General features: G+C 45.5%; 1 protein-coding gene across 7 annotated transcripts in view; it reads left to right on the top strand.

The window, feature by feature from the left end:
• The first annotated feature begins 792 nt into the window (after positions 1-792).
• LOC146839456 (mitochondrial coenzyme A diphosphatase NUDT8-like) overlaps positions 793-9,478 on the top strand; it is a 249,060-nt gene continuing 240,374 nt past the window's right edge. Inside the window, exon 1 of one of the 7 annotated variants that reach the window (XM_085651505.1) lies at positions 793-1,185. The gene's annotated coding sequence lies outside the window, so the exon portion shown is untranslated. Of the gene's footprint in view, positions 1,186-5,349; positions 5,535-5,676; positions 5,793-9,478 lie in introns of those variants that run through there. The other 6 variants (XM_085651507.1, XM_085651512.1, XM_085651508.1 and 3 more) reach the window with 6 other exon arrangements.

Below are 9,478 nucleotides of genomic sequence, written 5' to 3'. Positions count from 1 at the left end.
TCGTGCTATGTAAAGAGCTCTGATACCCGATATCTTAGGGTCTAGTTTGCACTATATAAAACTCTACCAAGAAAAAAGAACGGAAAAGAGAGTCCTGAGATTTAACGATGTAGAACGGTGGGGAACAAAGCCCGACTGAGCTGGCGAGATAATGTATTCAATCAATTGAGACAGACTCCCAGCGATACCTTTAGCCAGGATTTTATAATCTAAATTTAATAGCGACAGAGGCCTGTACGAACCACATAACTGCGGATCTTTTCCAGGTTTGGGGAGAAGAATAATGACAGCCTCGCGAAGGGTGGTAGGTAAAATTTGTTTCTCAAGGGACTCAGCGAATACCTTGATGAGTTGCGGCGCCAAAAGATCTTTATAAGCCTTGTAGAAGTCCCCTGTAAACCCATCCAACCCAGGGGCGGAAGATGACCGAAGGGTGTCAATCGCCCCGAGGACATAATTTTGGGAAATAGGTTCCGCCAAGAAATTTTGCATGTTCTTCTTGAGATACACCAATCCAATCTCAGATAAATAGGATTCTTGGGCAGTGGGGTCTCTCCCTGTTTTGGAAGTGTATAGGGTTTTAAAATGAGCCAGAAATTTGTCACGGATTTCTGAAGTGTCGGAAAGCAGCAGGTTTGTGGATGACCGTAATTCCGTAATGTAGGCTTTGCTGTATGGGGGTCGAAGGCATTGAAACGATAATTAACACCAGCATCTGTAACTTCCTGTCGCGATCATTGGCCCACGGCCGAGACATAGCACTACACTACCCAGAAGCCCCACGCCAAACATGAAACAGGAAGGCGCTCCCTGCCCTCCAGAACTACAAAAGTTCGCCGCTCCCACAGGAGGGGGCTTGTCAATCAACGGACACAAGAGAACGAGAGCCGTTAATCTCTTTAAGCCGCTGAAGGCGTCTTGCCCAGTACGGCGCTGCCATCGCCCTCGTATCTTTTTCCCCCGAGCCTGGCCTTCAGGAGAGTTGCCAGCCACCCGCGAAACTCGGTCGGCGGAAGGTGTTGTCCCCGCGGGACAACCGAGTCTCAATCACGCCATTGACCCCTCGTCCTGGGAAGCGTTTGCAGACGCGTTCCCTCCCTCCTCTGAACCTTCGCGTTTCCTGCGGTAAAGCAACCGGACGGAAACGTCATCCAGATCTGCACGACGGACACCAGCCACGGTCAGGTATCTGAGCTGTCCTGCCAATTCGAGGGGCTTGCTATTTGCGGTCCCGGCTGGTCCTTGCTGATTTTGCCTTTAGTGCTTGTTGTTTTGTTTTGTTTTAGAAGTATTCACGGGCCACTGCCACGTGTGCTACTTCTGGCGCACGATTCTTGCCATTTGCTGATTTTGAGCATTTAAACCTATGATTCTTGCCATTTGCTGATATTGAGTAATTTACAATTCTCACAAGCGTACTCTGTTGTGATTCATCCTCCTACGACTCCCAGAATGCAGTAGAGATAACTGGTCCATGATTCACCGTCGTACCTACCACCTACACAAGTTTCCATGTAGCAGTCTCGCAGGTACGGAAAATATCAGGAACAGTTACAGAAGCGGGGGGGAGAACTGGGGTGGGTCTGCCTTCCCTATTAAAATTAGACCTTCTATCTCTTCCCCTGTACAGTTTCCCTTGTTGGCCTGGTCGGACTATCTGGAGACCTGGAAGACAGGAGAGACGTGGTGGTGTTTATTCTTTGTCCCCTTTCTTTCCGTTTCTTCCCGAGAGGGCAGTCCCCATAGCGGAGTTTTCATTTCCCTGTGTGGTGCTGCGCCCTGGGGAATTTGGGGATTTATTCTTCGATCCTCGTTCCTGCTGATGATCTACCGAGGTTAGTGGCTATCCTAGTTCGCAAGCTGCTGGCATCGTGACACTTCCTCGCATAGACAGCTCTCCTCGCGGCCATCCTGGATCTCAAACATGAACCAGGGCTTGAAACAGTATCACTCCTCTTTTTGTTCTGAACCTGAAAGAAAAAAGGAACTAGTAATATCCATGGAAAAACACCTAGTATATAAGGGCAGGTAACACATAACAGCCATGATAATGACAGAAAGAGCGGGATAATCCTCGCTTCCTTGTCCTTAATAGTATTGAAATTCTCGGTGCAAATGCTAGCAATTTTTTAATTCTATTACAGGAATGGAGGTTTTGGATTCTTGCTAGTTTAATGCTCATCAAAAACCACAGAGGAAATATCGCCCACAGGCTTGTAATAAAACTATTTAAAGGTATATTCCAAGGGCCAATCAGCCGATTTCATTATATTCTGTATATTGGAGCCCAACATATATGACTTAGAAGCCATTGCGCCTCTAACAGAATGAGCACCAAACACATACGTGTCAAAATACCAGACTCTGGCATGACCAATCTCAGCCATCTAGCAATTGTGACAGATGTAACAGGCTTAAACGGCTTTTGTAAGGCAATTAACACTACACTCTTGTACAACCATCCAGTCTTACAGAATGGGTTCATTCCTCATACGCCTTTAGGCATTAAACTACATATAATTTCTCATTAGAAGGAAAAGCATTATATTCAATACAGCGTGAATAAGATTTAGTTCTGGTAGAAATATTAAACGAAACTCCTTCCGGAGTGAATGCTCTCCTGTCAAGTTGAGAACTCTCACTTCCGAGGTAAGTCGACAAACAGACAAACAAAAGAGCATAGCCAGTTTGGCTGACAGGTGTTTCCTAGACAAATTGGAATTGTCTGGCCATTGTTCAAACAAGGCAAATACCGTAGATACATCCCACAAAAAAGAGCCTGTAGTCTTTCTGGTGACGGGCGTTCCAGTCTGCTACCATGATGGACTGACCCGGAATGTACTCCGCTATCACTTAAATCTGGTGAGTATAGCAATAATGCCAGAAATTCTTGGCGATCTCCACCAACATCGGAGACCTTGTGGCCCCCAACTTGTTGATGTAGTGTACTGCTGATACGTTGTCCATTCGAAGAAGGATGCAACAAGATACTGACTTGAAAGAGAGATTCCAAATTGTGAAGAACCTTGCTAGAAGCTCCATGCAATTGATATAGAGGGACAATTCCTGAAGAGACAGTCTGATCCTGTGGATACCTCTCCACAACGAGCACCCAAGCCCTGACTGACATAGGACTCTTACCATATGCTGGAGGGATCCGAAGATAGCTCTGCCAGGCATCCACATGTCCCAGCCACCAGCGTAGCTCCACCCTGATGTCCTTCGTCAGTGGAACCTGATCCTTGCAAGACTATCCCTTTTGAAGGTGGTGTATCTTCAGGTGTTGTAAGACCGGATATGAAGAGGACACGGAAAAATGGCCTGTATCGAGGAAGCCAGGAGACCGACCAGACGAGCAATAGCTCACAAGGATACAACCTGTTTGGACAAAGTCAACTTCAGCTCCTTCTTCAAGTCACTCAACTTGGATTTGGGAAGTTTCAACTGTGCCGTCTGAGTATATCACGAACCCCAGGAATTCTATTGACTGAGCTGGACAAAGAACTGATTTGGACCTGTTGACGACAAACCCCAGCTCCTGTAGCAGGGAAATTGTCATCTGTAGATGAAGGGAGACCAGGGATAGCGACGTAGCCATGATGAGAATGTTGTCTAGATACATTATAAAGCGTATTCCCTGCTCCCTGAGATGAGCCACTACAGGCTTCATTACCTTGGTAAAGCACCATGGAGCCGAAGAAAGCTCAAGGATTCCAGCCACCTGCCATACCACCAAAATTGCAGAAAGCGCTGGTGTGGAGGAATCACACCGGCCATCCAGTCTCCTTCCTGCAGTAAGTCTGCCAACAGATGGAAGACTTCCATCTTGAAATGTTTGTATGTGATATAGTGGTTGAAGTCCCTCAAATTCCAGACCAATCCTTGTTCACCTCCTCTATTCTGTACCAGGAAAACGTTGCTGCAGAAGCTCACAGAGCTGTGTTGCAGTATGCCACTGAGTTCTTCCGTAGCAAGTCTTCATGATCCACTGAAGAAGCTAGTAGAAGATTGGCTATAGCCTGTGCATGAGGCCATGAAGATGACTTGGCCTTTGTTTTTGTCGCCACGTCTGAAGACCTGGTAAAGATCCTGAACCATCTGAAGACAGCAAACCATGGCGCTTGGTGAAGTTCTTCAACTGCGCAGTAATTGGTTTCAGGGTGGCCGCCAAAGCCTGTTAACAGTATTGGGGATGGCCATCTCAATAGCTCTGTTGACCGACTGTTGGATCGAGGTATCTAATGCATCCACCAACTTGTCCTCCAAGTAAGGCTCTTGCTGCTCTTCATAATAATCATTCGTCCTCTTTGAAAGTGGCCCATTCCGCAATTCTGGGAAATCGGGAATAAAACTCAAGCCAAGTGAATTCCAATGGAATTAGTTAGGGGGGAGCCAGCCCTCAGTGCACCAAGACAAATGGGGAAGAAAAGCTCTTCAGTAAACCTGTAGCAGAAATTATTACATCCCCAGATTAAGGGCGTCAAACAAGCCCAATATATAAGCCTGCTCTTATTTTAGGGCCAAACTTGAATTATTTCAGCCAGAGAAGGCATCACCACGACACAGTAAAAGCGTTAAAAGGACACCTGGCGAGGAGAAAAACGAAAAGGAGACATTGCGTAGCCCAAAAGGAGCCCAAATGGGAAATGCACATCTAGCTCTTGATAAAAATAAAAATGCTTGCGGGCCCATTGAGGGAAGGCTCCGTGGCGATACTGGAAAGGTGGCAAAGGGCGCTGGCACACATCAGTAAGCGCCCACACAAGAGATAACTGAAGAAACCAACAGGGAAAGGCAAATGAGGAGAGCGGTCGCTGACTCGTGTCGTGTATGGCGCAGCCAGCTGTCGCTGCCATACAACATATGGCACAATATATACAACGATATAATAACAGGGAAAGAATCCGTAAATAAGATCAACCATATGCACGTAAACACAAGGAAGGGCACTCTGGATGCCAGCAATAAAGGAAAAGGCTTGCAATATGTAAATGAGTCCTCCTTATATGGACTGAGAGACACTGGTGGTTAGACAACATAGCATCACGGGAAATGTAGTTTAAAACGTGTTTGAACTTTTTTTATTGGCTGCTGAAATTGTCCAGTGAATAAGGAGAAGCAATAATCCGAAGCCTCCGGTCGTGTAATAAAATCGGCAACACTGAACGCGACGTATCATTAGATGGATGGTTCATCTACTGACAAACACGCTTAACGACCTACTGGTACCCTGGAGGGGGGGGGGGTCTCTTTTCAATGTACCCCAGGGGGACTAAGAACAGTTACTTTCCTACCAAGCGGCCATCTTGAGAGCAGACGCCCTGCGGGGCGGATACGGGCCCATTCCAGACTACGGCGGCGAGCAAGCGGGCAGCCATGTCAGTGCGGGGCAGGACTGGCGCAGCAGCCGGTGACGGTTAGAGGCGCGTTACAAGCGCCCATTCCTTGTCCCAAGGTGACCGGCCCTGGCAGCAGCTGATAGTCCTACCCCCCAACGGCAGCCGCATCCGTGAACAGGCGTGGGTGAGCAAAGAGTACGTTAACAGCACATCTTTCGCCTTTTTGACGGCAACGAGGGCTATTTATTGGGTAGGGAACGTCACGTGACTGTAAAGAAACAGATCCAGGGAGTTGTCTGAGCCTATCACGTCTCCAATCGGATAGCTTATTTTCATTGCGTAAGCACAGTCATAAAACAACCAATGGGGAGATTTAGGCAGTGTTTTGACCTCTGCAGGCGATGCGTGTCCTGGATCCTGGCCAATAGGATGATAGAATATATGGGACACAAAGTAAGCATTTCTAATCGGATCGTTCGGTGTCATTGTGTAAGCACTGTCAGATGCCAACCAATAGGGAGGGAGGTACACTACACTGAAGTCTATCAGGCTACTCCTTTCCTGGTCGGTGGCCAATTGGAAAGAGGCTCGTCGGCCTCTGGGTCGTATTGTAACATCCCCTTTTCAGAGTTCGAAAGAATACGCTCATCGGTGAGAAAAGGCCCACTCCGACCTGAGCACAGCAATCTAGTTCCAGAAGTGTGTTTCGGTATACTTTTGATGTGACCCATTATAGCTCGTTCTTGTTTAGTAGATCTCAGGATTTGATATATTTTGAATGGCAACACATTCTATTCACGTGCAGTTTGTATTGCACCCGTGTCTGACAAAACAAGCTCATCTCTGCTTTTAAAACGCACCGTAAACTGCACTTCCTAGAGGCCTCTCGCAGTCTGTCTTCGCCTATTGAATTCAATCTTTCAACCCTGCACTATAAAGCTTAAGCTACTAATATCTTTCTAAGGAATTAAAACTCCTGTTGTTGTGTCGTATTCTTTCCTTGGTCGCTGTTCTAGCCCATGACCAACTGTCCCTCTGCCTCTCTCAGTCCCCACATTCCGAGGCTCATCAGACTCCAACATTGCAGTGAGTCAGAGCACAGGCACTGGCTGAGCAGGGGAGGTAAAACACCTTACAACATATATGCAGGATACTAAACAAGGCTCTGTCAAGTGCTCTGCCAACTATTGCCCAGGGTCTTCACGGGGCATATCAAGAACCCAAACAGATAATTCCAGATCATGGACACATTTCCAGTGAATGACTGTTTAAGGGGGAGGCTTTCTAAATGAGGAGGTGTCTAGCTTGGCTTCTTAAAGTTCAGTTTAAGCCACGAGGCTAAAGTTTTTGAGATACATGTTCATGTCCAACTTCCTTTTATTATCCTGCGTGGGGCATACATGGCAACATTTTAGAAGAGGAAAGTGGACATTTTTAGGTCTCGCTGAGTCAGCGCGCATGCACCGCTCGGAGAGACATTTAGTAGGTGAGTTTTCAAAGCGCTGCTGGCTGGCCTAGCGCTTGCGTTCACGTGAGCGTGCACGTGCGCAGCCTGCAGGTTTGCAATATGTACAGCCGCGATCACTTTCACGCGCGCAGCCTACTTTCACTTTTCGCATCGCGCGCGCACCACTCGCGTCCACTTTTTGCTCGCACTTCTTGTTTAGATATTGTAATGAAGTGCAGTTGTTCCTTTTACTTTTATGCAGATGCCATGCAATTTTTTTAAAAAACTTCTGGAACTGATGTTAAGCAATAATTTAATCAGCATAGCCTTCTACCTCCTGGCCTGACTATTTGGGTGTCAAGCCTGAACTTCTTACACAGCGTGGCAATATTTGGAAATCGATATCTCGTTTTACGTCCCACTGAGAAAGCTTAAACCTATCTTAAGGTTACTACCAGAAAACACTAAAAGGTTTGTGGTAACTGCTACCATCAGGGCTAGGCAGGTTTACTGTAATGCCCTTCACTGGGGTAGTCCCAAATATCAAATGAAATAACTAAAACGGTTTCAAAAGCAGCCACACGTTATATTCTGCAGGTTTCCAGATTCTTGAAAGCCATATCTCTACTACTAACAAGCATTGACATAGCCAATAGGTCTCGCCTTTGGGACCTTATAAGTGTTTAGACATGCAACAGTTGATATTGTTGCACCAAAGATATTGTGCTGCCTAACTAAATACTTATAAGGTCCCAAAAACGAGACCTATTGGCTATGCCAATGCTTGTTTTAAAAGTAATCAGGAGAACGTATTTCTCCCATTGACTTTTGTCATAGCGGAGGCAATTTCAGGCGGCAGGCAGCCAAAATAAAGCCATTTCTGGCTTCAAAAAGCCAGAGTCTCCCCCTGAATCGTTTCTGTTGGCATATATGGTAGGGTGAGCCTGATTGCAGCATGTGTGTGAGTCTATGTGACAGAACTGGATTCTTGACAGCCCATGGGTAGGTAAAAGGCATGTTATGTTTTTGGTGATTTTCGCGACTGGGTAGACAATAGCAGCTTGATGTTTGTCATCGTTTGCACGGCACTAGACCTCATACTTTGTAAGATATGTTTAGTTTCTCCTGGTTTTTGAGTTGTTATTACCCCGTCATCTTTCCTTTGACTATAACAGTACTCACAAGAGGCACGTCTCCTGCCCTCTGATGCCCTTGCCTTTACACAAAGAAGCCATTGTTTTAGTTTTCTTAAGCTCTATTTTGTGGGGCTGTGTAGTCAAACAGCCTTTTTACCTCTTAATTATAGGCAAATGCAGTTGTCCATTGGTGACCTCATAAAACCAGTACACTATTATATACGTGCAGCACACATATACATTCCGAGAGGAAGAGCTTTTGGCCAGCTTCCCTCAGCAACTGTTTTTTGGCATTTTTAAGAGTTACCATTGGTTGAGTGGCCCGTCCTTAAACCCACTGCATTTCTTGAAAGGTTATATGGCTTTGTCATTATTTGGTGCACTGCCGTTTATGCTAGGGCTTGACTTTAAACAGTCCCCTGTAGAAATACCTCCCCTTTATCTCCTGCCACCATCTCTGTTGCTGTGCCCTTGTGCAGGATGTGGGCCCGCGACTGCCTGTGAGTGCCCACTTCTGGATCCCAACACTTGTTTCACTTTGCTAGTGCTTGTTGAGCGTTAAACCCAATAGCATTGTCTGGCTACCTGGAACAAAGATAAACCATTCCAAGATGGATGACATGCATGTGCACGCATGCACAACATCCATCTAATGTTTTTCCTATGCTTTAAGAAACATTCCAGAATCGCCACTTAACATGTGCATGCATGGCGGCAATTTTATAATGGTTTTTAAAAAGCTTAACAATTCATCCTATATGGCTGTCAAGTGTGCAAGCAAAAGCCTGGCGGCTATCTTGTAAATGCAGTCATCTTGATCAATTCATGTAGTTTTTACAGCAAATGCAGTTGACGATGCCCTCCTTTTGCCGATTCAGTCCATGATACCACTGCCTATTTGTGGTGAGATTGACAAAGGAACTCCCCTACTAGAAACTCAGAAGTTCCCATAACCGATAAGCAATCTTACTTTTCTATGTCTGCTAGGGAATGTATCCTTGTGTTTCCGTTCGCCACCTATCAGATATACTTCCCTTCTAATCCTATTTAAGCATTATGCCACAGTGATACCCCTAACCTATGTCTAATAGCGCATGTATAGATGTTGTCCACTGTTAACAGAGCATCCCTTATGACTTTGGGTATGAGGTTCATTTCTAAACCCGTCCTCTCTGTTCCCAATATATATACAGTCTCCTGTTTGGTGCTACCATTTTGGACTCTGCGCTCAGGCAGGAAGGCCCGTTGTGAGCCTGGGCCTCTATATGGCAAATCATTCATGTTTGTAGGGTATTTTAAATGAGATTAGTGACATTTTCACTTATGAATAAATGTCATGTTGCGAAATTCATTGGACACGCATCATTTATTGAAAGTATTCCTTGTGTATAGTTTAATAAGGAATGAAAATTCAACTAAAATCAAGCTGACTAGGTATTCTTTGAAAACAATTTGTTTTTTGAATTAATGGATGGAATTTGAGCTGTTAAACAGTATGAATATAATTTATGGTAATTAACTGATAAAGTTAAATGAAAAATGTAAGTAGATAGTGC

Source organism: Triturus cristatus, chromosome 4_1 (assembly GCF_964204655.1).
Source record: "Triturus cristatus chromosome 4_1, aTriCri1.1, whole genome shotgun sequence".
Lineage (NCBI taxonomy): Eukaryota > Metazoa > Chordata > Amphibia > Caudata > Salamandridae > Triturus > Triturus cristatus.
The sequence above is the reverse complement of the archived record's forward strand: the minus strand, read 5'-3'. Positions and strand labels throughout refer to the sequence as shown.